Below are 7,522 nucleotides of genomic sequence, written 5' to 3'. Positions count from 1 at the left end.
TGAAGCTGAAACTCTGATACTTTGGCCACATGATGCAAAGAGCTGATTCACTGGAAAAGAGCTTGATACTGGGAAAGATTGAAGGCAAGAAGAGAAGGTCCGTCTAGTCAAGGCTATGGTTTTTCCAGTAGTCATGAATGGATGTGAGAGTTTGACTATAAAGAAAGCTGAGTGCAGAAGAATTGATGCTTTTGAACTGTGGTTCTATAGAAGATTCTAGAGAGTCCCTTGGACAGTGAGGAGATCAAACCAGTCAATCCTAAAGGAAATCAGTCCTAAATATTCATTGGAAGAACTGACCCTGAAGTTGAAGTTCCAATACTTTGGGCATCCGATGTGAAGAGCCTACTCACTGGGAAAGACCCTGATGCTGGGAAAGATTGAGGGCAGGAGGAAGAGGGGATGACAGAGGATGAAATGGTTGGATGGCATCACTGACTCAATGGACATATGTTTGAGCAAACTCTGGGAGATGGTGAAGGACAGAAAAGCCTGGCATACTGCAGTCCATTGGGTCAAAAAGAGACACACACCACTTAGCGACTGAACAACAACTATAGTCCTGGAAAAAATCTTTAAGTTCATCAGTACACCCCTATCATTTGAATCTGTTTTAGGTATCATGTTCCTTCTTACCTGTATCAAAACTCATACTAAACAATGAGTTGTAAAAGAGGGTTTATTTTTGCATCTGTCTATAAGTCTTTGCCCCCAAGCTTAACAAAAACAAACACAAGTGCTATTACTAGGTATTTTAACAGAGAGAATTTATTATAGAGAATTGCTAACTAGAAAACTGAAAAGGCAGAGGGATATCATGGAAGTAGCAATTGCAAGAAGAGCTACTGCCACTAGGACTGGGAAAGCAAAAGAAAGAATCTGAAAGTATTAAGATATGGAGCTTGGAGGAGAACCTCAGACCTCAGGGGAAGGGGACTTTGGCCATCTGGTGCTCATACTTCTTCCCAGGTGGTGAAGTGGTAAAGAATCCACCTGCCAATGCAGGAGACACAAGAGATGTGGGTTTGATCCCTGGGTTGAGCAAATCCCTTGGAGTAGGAAATGGCAACCTGCTTCAATATTCTTGCTTGGCAAACTCCATGGACAGAGGAGCCTGGCAGGCTACTGTCCATGGGGTTGCAAAGAGTCGGACATGACTGAGCAATTGAGCAATCACACTTTTGCAGTGGAGCGGAGGAAATAATCAGACTGATTTTATGAACTTGGAAAAACTGAAAACTGTACCCAACTACTTATAGAAAAAACTTCTGGGGTGAAAAAGAAGCAAAGGGTGTTACTGACATTACTAGGACGTTTGCAGGAAGATGATGGGAAGCAGACAGAACAGAGCAACTCCTGTCCTTACCCTTGAGTCTTTCAGTCTCCTATCACCTGCTATTGGCAGGACCTCCCCCAGCTGGCCAAGGAGAAGTATGGTCTACAGAGTCCCAGGAGCAGCTTCAGAAGCCTGAATATAGAGGCTGGGCTTGAAGCTGAGAAACAATAGCTTAATAACTGGAACAAAACTTTAATTTCAATGTACAGTGATCTTGAGTATTCTGAATTAATTTTTCCTATTAATAGAACCCAGTAGGCATTATACTTAAACTGCAGATGTCATTCTCTATCCCACCCTGCCCTATTCAGGGAAATTTTCTTGTATTGTATGTTTGAAAATATTTTCTGTTTAATTTATTGGATTTTCTACCTCAGGCTTGTCAACTTTTTTTAGTTGGATTAGCTTGGTCTTCCATAGATATTAGTTTTTTCTCTAATTTTTTTAATATTTTGTATTTTCCTCCCCATTCTCTGTGCTTTTCTCCAGCATTTCCTCTGTTAGCAATTTAGTTTTTAATGACCTCTATTTTTTTACTTTCTATTTCTATTGGATCTATTATCTCCATAATGGTATCATGTGCTCTTCAATTTGTTTCCTTAATCTTTCTCTTCCTGTAAGCTTCCTTTATTTTAACGCATGTTTTAAGCAAGTGGTTCTAGGGAATGAAGTTATTTTGAAGAATTTTCTTGTATTCTCTGAGTAATACTTTGTTCTAGGCAGAGGTCTTTGCCTCTTTTTTGCATATGGTTTTATTTATATACTCATGCTACACTTTGGTTGCTATGCCATTTAGTTATGTGGTTGCTATGCCATTTATATTTTATTTGACATATTGACTGGCCATATTCTTCTGCATTTTGATTCTGTTTTCAAAAAGGGAAATTACTATTTTCACCCCAAACTACATGTTCACTAATTAGTTTTTCTTCTGCTCTCAATTCCCTCCTCTTCCTTCTCTTTCCCCACCTCCTAGTTTTACCTTTTTGCCCCACTTTGTTCTCAGTCTTCTTTTCCTTTTTCATCATATCCTCTTTTCTTCTTTATTATTCTAAGTAAACTTTATGCCAATTTTTTCTTTACAAACTACAGACCTGAGTTTCCTCTGTTAGTATTTTATATAAGGACAAGCTAAGGGTTCTTTGTAAAATCAGCATGTACAGGTTTTTTAAAAATGGGGTATTGATGGAATTAAGATGATATTTTAGTTGTCTCCAGGAATGCTGAAATACTATGGAAAATCTCTGGGGGAGATTATTAATCTATCTATCTATCCATCTAGATACAGACATACAAAAACAAGAGACAAACCAATGTTAAAATGAAGTAACATTATATCAGATATCTTGTGCCTTAAGTTCACACAGACATGTTTTGCAAACTTGGCTGAAGCAAACACCAAGGCTGAAGACCCTTGGGGCATTTTTCTCTCCTTCTTCAGTTCAGTTCAGCCGCTTAGTTGTGTCCGACTCTTTGCGACACCATGAATCGCAGCATGCCAGGCCTCCCTGTCTATCACCAACTCCCGGAGTTCACGCAGACTCATGTCCATTGAGTTGGTGATGCCATCCAGCCATCTCATCCTCTGTTGCCCCTTCTCCTTCTGCCCCCAATCCCTCCCAGCATCAGGGTCTTTTCCAATGAGTCAACTCTTCTCATGAGGTGACCAAAGTACTGGAGTTTCAGCCTCAGCATCAGTCCTTCCAATGAACACCCAGGACTGATCTCCTTTAGGATGGATCTCCTTGCAGTCCAAGGGACTCTCAAGAGTCTTCTCCAACACCACAGTTCAAAAGCATCAATTCTTGGGCGCTCAGCTTTCTTCACAGTCCAACTCGCACATCCATGCATGACCACTGGAAAAACCATAGCCTTGACTAGATGGACCTTTGTTGGCAAAGTAATGTCTCTGCTTTGTAATATGCTATCTAGGTTGGTCATAATTTTCTTTCCAAGGAGTAAGTGTCTTTTAATTTCAAGGCTGCAATCACCATCTGCAGTGATTTTGGAGCCCCCAAAATAAAGCCTAACACTGTTTCCACTGTTTCCCCATCTATTTCCCATGAAGTGATGGGACTGGAGGCCATGATCTTAGTTTTCTGAATGTTGAGCTTTAAGCCAACTTTTTCACTCTCCTCTTTCACTTTCATCAAGAGGCTTTTTAGCTCCTCCTCACTTTCTGCCATAAGGGTGGTATCATCTGCATATCTGAGGTTATTGATATTTCTCTCAGCAATCTTGGTTCCAACTTGTGCTTCTTCCAGCCCAGTGTTTCTCATGATGTACTCTGCATATAAGTTAAATAAGTAGGGTGACAATATATAGCCTTGACGTACTCCTTTTCCTATTTGGAACCAGTCTGTTGTTCCATGTCCAGTTCTAACTGTTGCTTCCTGACCTGCATATAGCTTTCTCAAGAGGCAGTTCAGGTGGTCTGGTATTCTCATCTCTTTCAGAATTTTCCATAGTTTATTGTGATCCACACAGTCAAAGGCTTTGGCGTAGTCAATAAAGCAGAAATAGATGTTTTCTGGAACTTTCTTGCTTTTTCCATGATCCAGCGGATGTTAGCAATTTGCCTCTGCCTTTTATAAAACCAGCTTGAACATCTGAAAATTCATGGTTCACGTATTGCTGAAGCCTGGCTTGGAGAATTTTGAGCATGACTTTACTAGCATGTGAGATGAGTGCAATTGTGCAGTAGTTTGAGCATTCTTTGGCATTGCCTTTCTTTGAGATTGGAATGAAAACTGACCTTTTCCAGTCCTGTGGCCACTGCTGAGTTTTCCAAATTTGCTGGCATATTGAGTGCAGCACGTTCGCAGCATCATCTTTCAGGATTTGAAAGAGCTCAACTGGAATTCCATCACCTCCACTAGCTTTGTTTGTAGTGATGATTCCTAAGGTCCACTTGACTTCACATTCCAGGATGTCTGGCTCTAGGTGAGTGATCACACCATCGTGATTATCTGGATCATGAAGCTCTTTTTTGTACAGTTCTTCTGTGTATTCTTGCCACCTCTTCTTAATATCTTCTGCTTCTGTTAGGCCCATACAATTTCTGTCCTTTATCAAGCCCATCTTTGCATGAAATGCTCCCTTGGTGTCTCTAATTTTCTTGAAGAGATCTCTAGTCTTTCCCATTCTGTTGTTTTCCTCTATTTCTTTGCATTGATCACTGAGGAAGGCTTTCTTCTCTCTCCTTGCTATTCTTTGGAACTCTGCATTCAGATGCTTACATCTTTCTTAGTCCCAATCCAAATGCTGAAACTTACCAGCTCTGGCATGCAAGGGCAGGAAACTGTCATAATGAGAGTACGTGGGCATGAATGAGAAAAGCATGGTGGCTAGACTGGATGCCTACCCCTCCAGATGTCTAGAGGGAGGAAGTGGAATGTGTCACAACTATGACTCACTAGTTGGCTAGCGAACTTGGGCCAATCAGCATGGCTCAGGGATGCTAGTAAAGCAGGAAGGGAAAGGGGAAGGAAGGGTTGTCCTGAATGTATCTCTTCACCTAGAGCCTGATGGTCCTTTGTGGGACCAGGACTCATAAAGGATCACAATTGTACTGACTCTTATTTTAGCCTTTGACTACATGGCTACTGACTTCTAATTAGATTTGCATCTTAACAGTAACAGTGGAGGTTAAGAGATATGCCCCATCCCCTATCAAATAACGACTAGGAGGAGTACAAACTAGGACTCCCATTTTGAATAATCTCATTTTAAACAAACATCCTCGTGATCTGAAACCACTTTAGGATATGGATGCATATCTCCCTGCTGTAGATAATGGAGGTATGATTATACAGTGCAAGATTATATCTCGCAAGCTGATGCTAATGGATGTATTGAGTTAGGGTTAGTTTAAATATCAGTTAATTTTGTTTAACTACTGATATAAAGAAACTTAATATAAACTATTTCAAGGGTGATATAGTTTTGGAGATGTCATCTACATTTATTCAGTTTTGAACGAATAACTTAAACTTGGAAGAAGATTTTTTCTGTATAGTTCTTCTGTGTATTCTTGCCACCTCTTCTTAATATCTTCTGCTTCTGTTAGGTCCATACTCTTTCTGTCCTTTATTGTGCCCATCTTTGCATGAAATGTTCCCGTGGTATCTCTAATTTTCTGGAAGATATCTCTAGTCTTTCCCATTCTATTGTTCTCCTCTATTCCTTTGATGGATCGCTGAAGAAGGCTTTCTTATCTCTTCTTGCTGTTCTTTGGAACTCCACATTCAAATGGGTATATCTTTCCTTTTCTCCTTTGCCTTTAGCTTCTCTTCTTTTCTCAGCTATTTGTAAGACCTCCTCAGACAACCATTTTGCCTTCTTGCATTTCTTTTTCTTGGGGATGGTCTTCATCACTTCCTCCTGTACAATGTCACAAACCTGCGTTTATAGTTCTTCAGGCACTCTGTCTATCAGATCTAATCCCTTGAATCGATTTGTCACTTCCACTGTATAATCATCCAGAATAACATCTATTTCTGCTTTATTGACTATGCCAAAGCCCTTGACAGTGTGGATCACCACAAATTGTGGAAAATTTCTAAAGGGATGGGAATACCAGACCACCTGACCTGCCTCTTGAGAAACCTGTATGCAGGTCAGGAAGCAACAGTTAGAACTGGACATGGAACAGCAGACTGGTTCCAAGTAGGGCAAGGAGTACATCAAGGCTGTATATTGCCACCCTGCTTATTTAAGTTCTATGCAGAGTACATCATGAGAAACGCTGGGCTGGAAGAAGCACAAGCTGGAATCAAGATTGCTGGGAGAAATATCAATAACCTCAGATATGCAGATGACACCACCTTTATGGCAAAAAGCAGAGAAGAACTAAAGAGCCTCTTGATGAAAGTGAAAGAGGAGAGTGAAAAAGTTGGCTTAAAGCTCAACATTCAGGAAACTAAGATCATGGCCTCCAGTCCCATCACTTTATGGCAAATAGATGGGGAAATAGTGAAAACAGTGACAGACTTTATTTTGGGGGGCTTCAAAATCACTGCAGATGGTGATTGCAGCCATGAAATTAAAAGACGCTTACTCCTTGGAAGAAAAATTATGACCAACCTAGACAGCCTATTAAAAAGCAGAAACATTACTTTGCCAACAAAGGTCTGTCTAGTCAAAGCTATGGTTTTTCCAGTAGTATGTATGGGTGTGAGAGCTGGACTATAAAGAAAGCTGAGCACCGAAGAATTGATGCTTTTAAACTGTGGTGTTGGAGAAGACTATTGAGAGTCCCTTGGACTGCAAGGTGATCCAACCAGTCCATCCTAAAGGAAATCAGTCCTGAATATTCATTAGAAAGACTGATGCTAAAGCTGAAACTCCAATACTTTGGCTACCTGATGCGAAGAACTGACTCTTTTGAAAAGACCCTGATGCTGGGAAAGATTGAAGGCAGGAGGAGAAGGGGATGACAGAGGATGAGATAGTAGGATGGTAGCACCAACTCAATGGACATGAGTTTGAGTAAACTCTGGGAGATGGTGATGGACAGGGAGGCCTAGCATGCTGCAGTCCATGGGGTTGAAAAGAGTTGGACACTACTGAGCGACTGAACTGAACTGAACTGTATAGTCATAAGGGATTTGATTTAGGTCATACCTGAATGGTCTAGCAGTTTTCCCTGCTTTCTTCAATTTAAGTCTGAATTTGGCAATAAGGAGTTCATGATCTGAGCCACAGTCAGCTCCTGGTCTTGTTTTTGCTGACTGTATAGAGCTTCTCCATCTTTGGCTACAAAGAATATAATCAATCTGATTTTGGTATTGACCATCTGGTGGTGTCCATGTGTAGAGTCTTCTCCTGTGTTGTTGGAAGAGGGTGTTTGCTATGACCAGTGCATTCTCTTGGAAAAACTGTATTAGCCTTTGCCCTGCTTCATTCTGTACTCCAAGGCCAAATTTGCCTGTTACTCCAAGTATCTCTTGACTTCCTACTTTTGCATTCCAGTCCCCTATAATGAAAAGGACATCTTTTTTGGGTGTTAGTTCTAGAAGGTCTTGTAGGTCTTCATAGAACCATTCAACTTCAGCTTCTTCAACATTTCTGCTTGGGGAACAGACTTGGATTACTGTGATATCGAATGGTTTGCCTTGGAAATGAACAGAGATCATTCCGTCATTTTTGAGATTGCATCCAAGTACTGCATTTTGGACTCTTTTG

At 40.7% G+C, this 7,522-nt stretch overlaps 1 pseudogene; it reads right to left on the bottom strand.

Annotated features, from left to right (window-relative positions):
* Nucleotides 1-621: 621 nt before the first annotated feature.
* Nucleotides 622-741, bottom strand: LOC120877177 (annotated as a pseudogene).
* Nucleotides 742-7,522: the final 6,781 nt, after the last annotated feature.

This window comes from Oryx dammah, unplaced genomic scaffold (genome assembly GCF_014754425.2).
Source record: "Oryx dammah isolate SB20612 unplaced genomic scaffold, SCBI_Odam_1.1 HiC_scaffold_17, whole genome shotgun sequence".
Classification (NCBI taxonomy): Eukaryota; Metazoa; Chordata; class Mammalia; order Artiodactyla; family Bovidae; genus Oryx; species Oryx dammah.
This window is presented reverse-complemented; position numbering and strand designations above follow the sequence as displayed.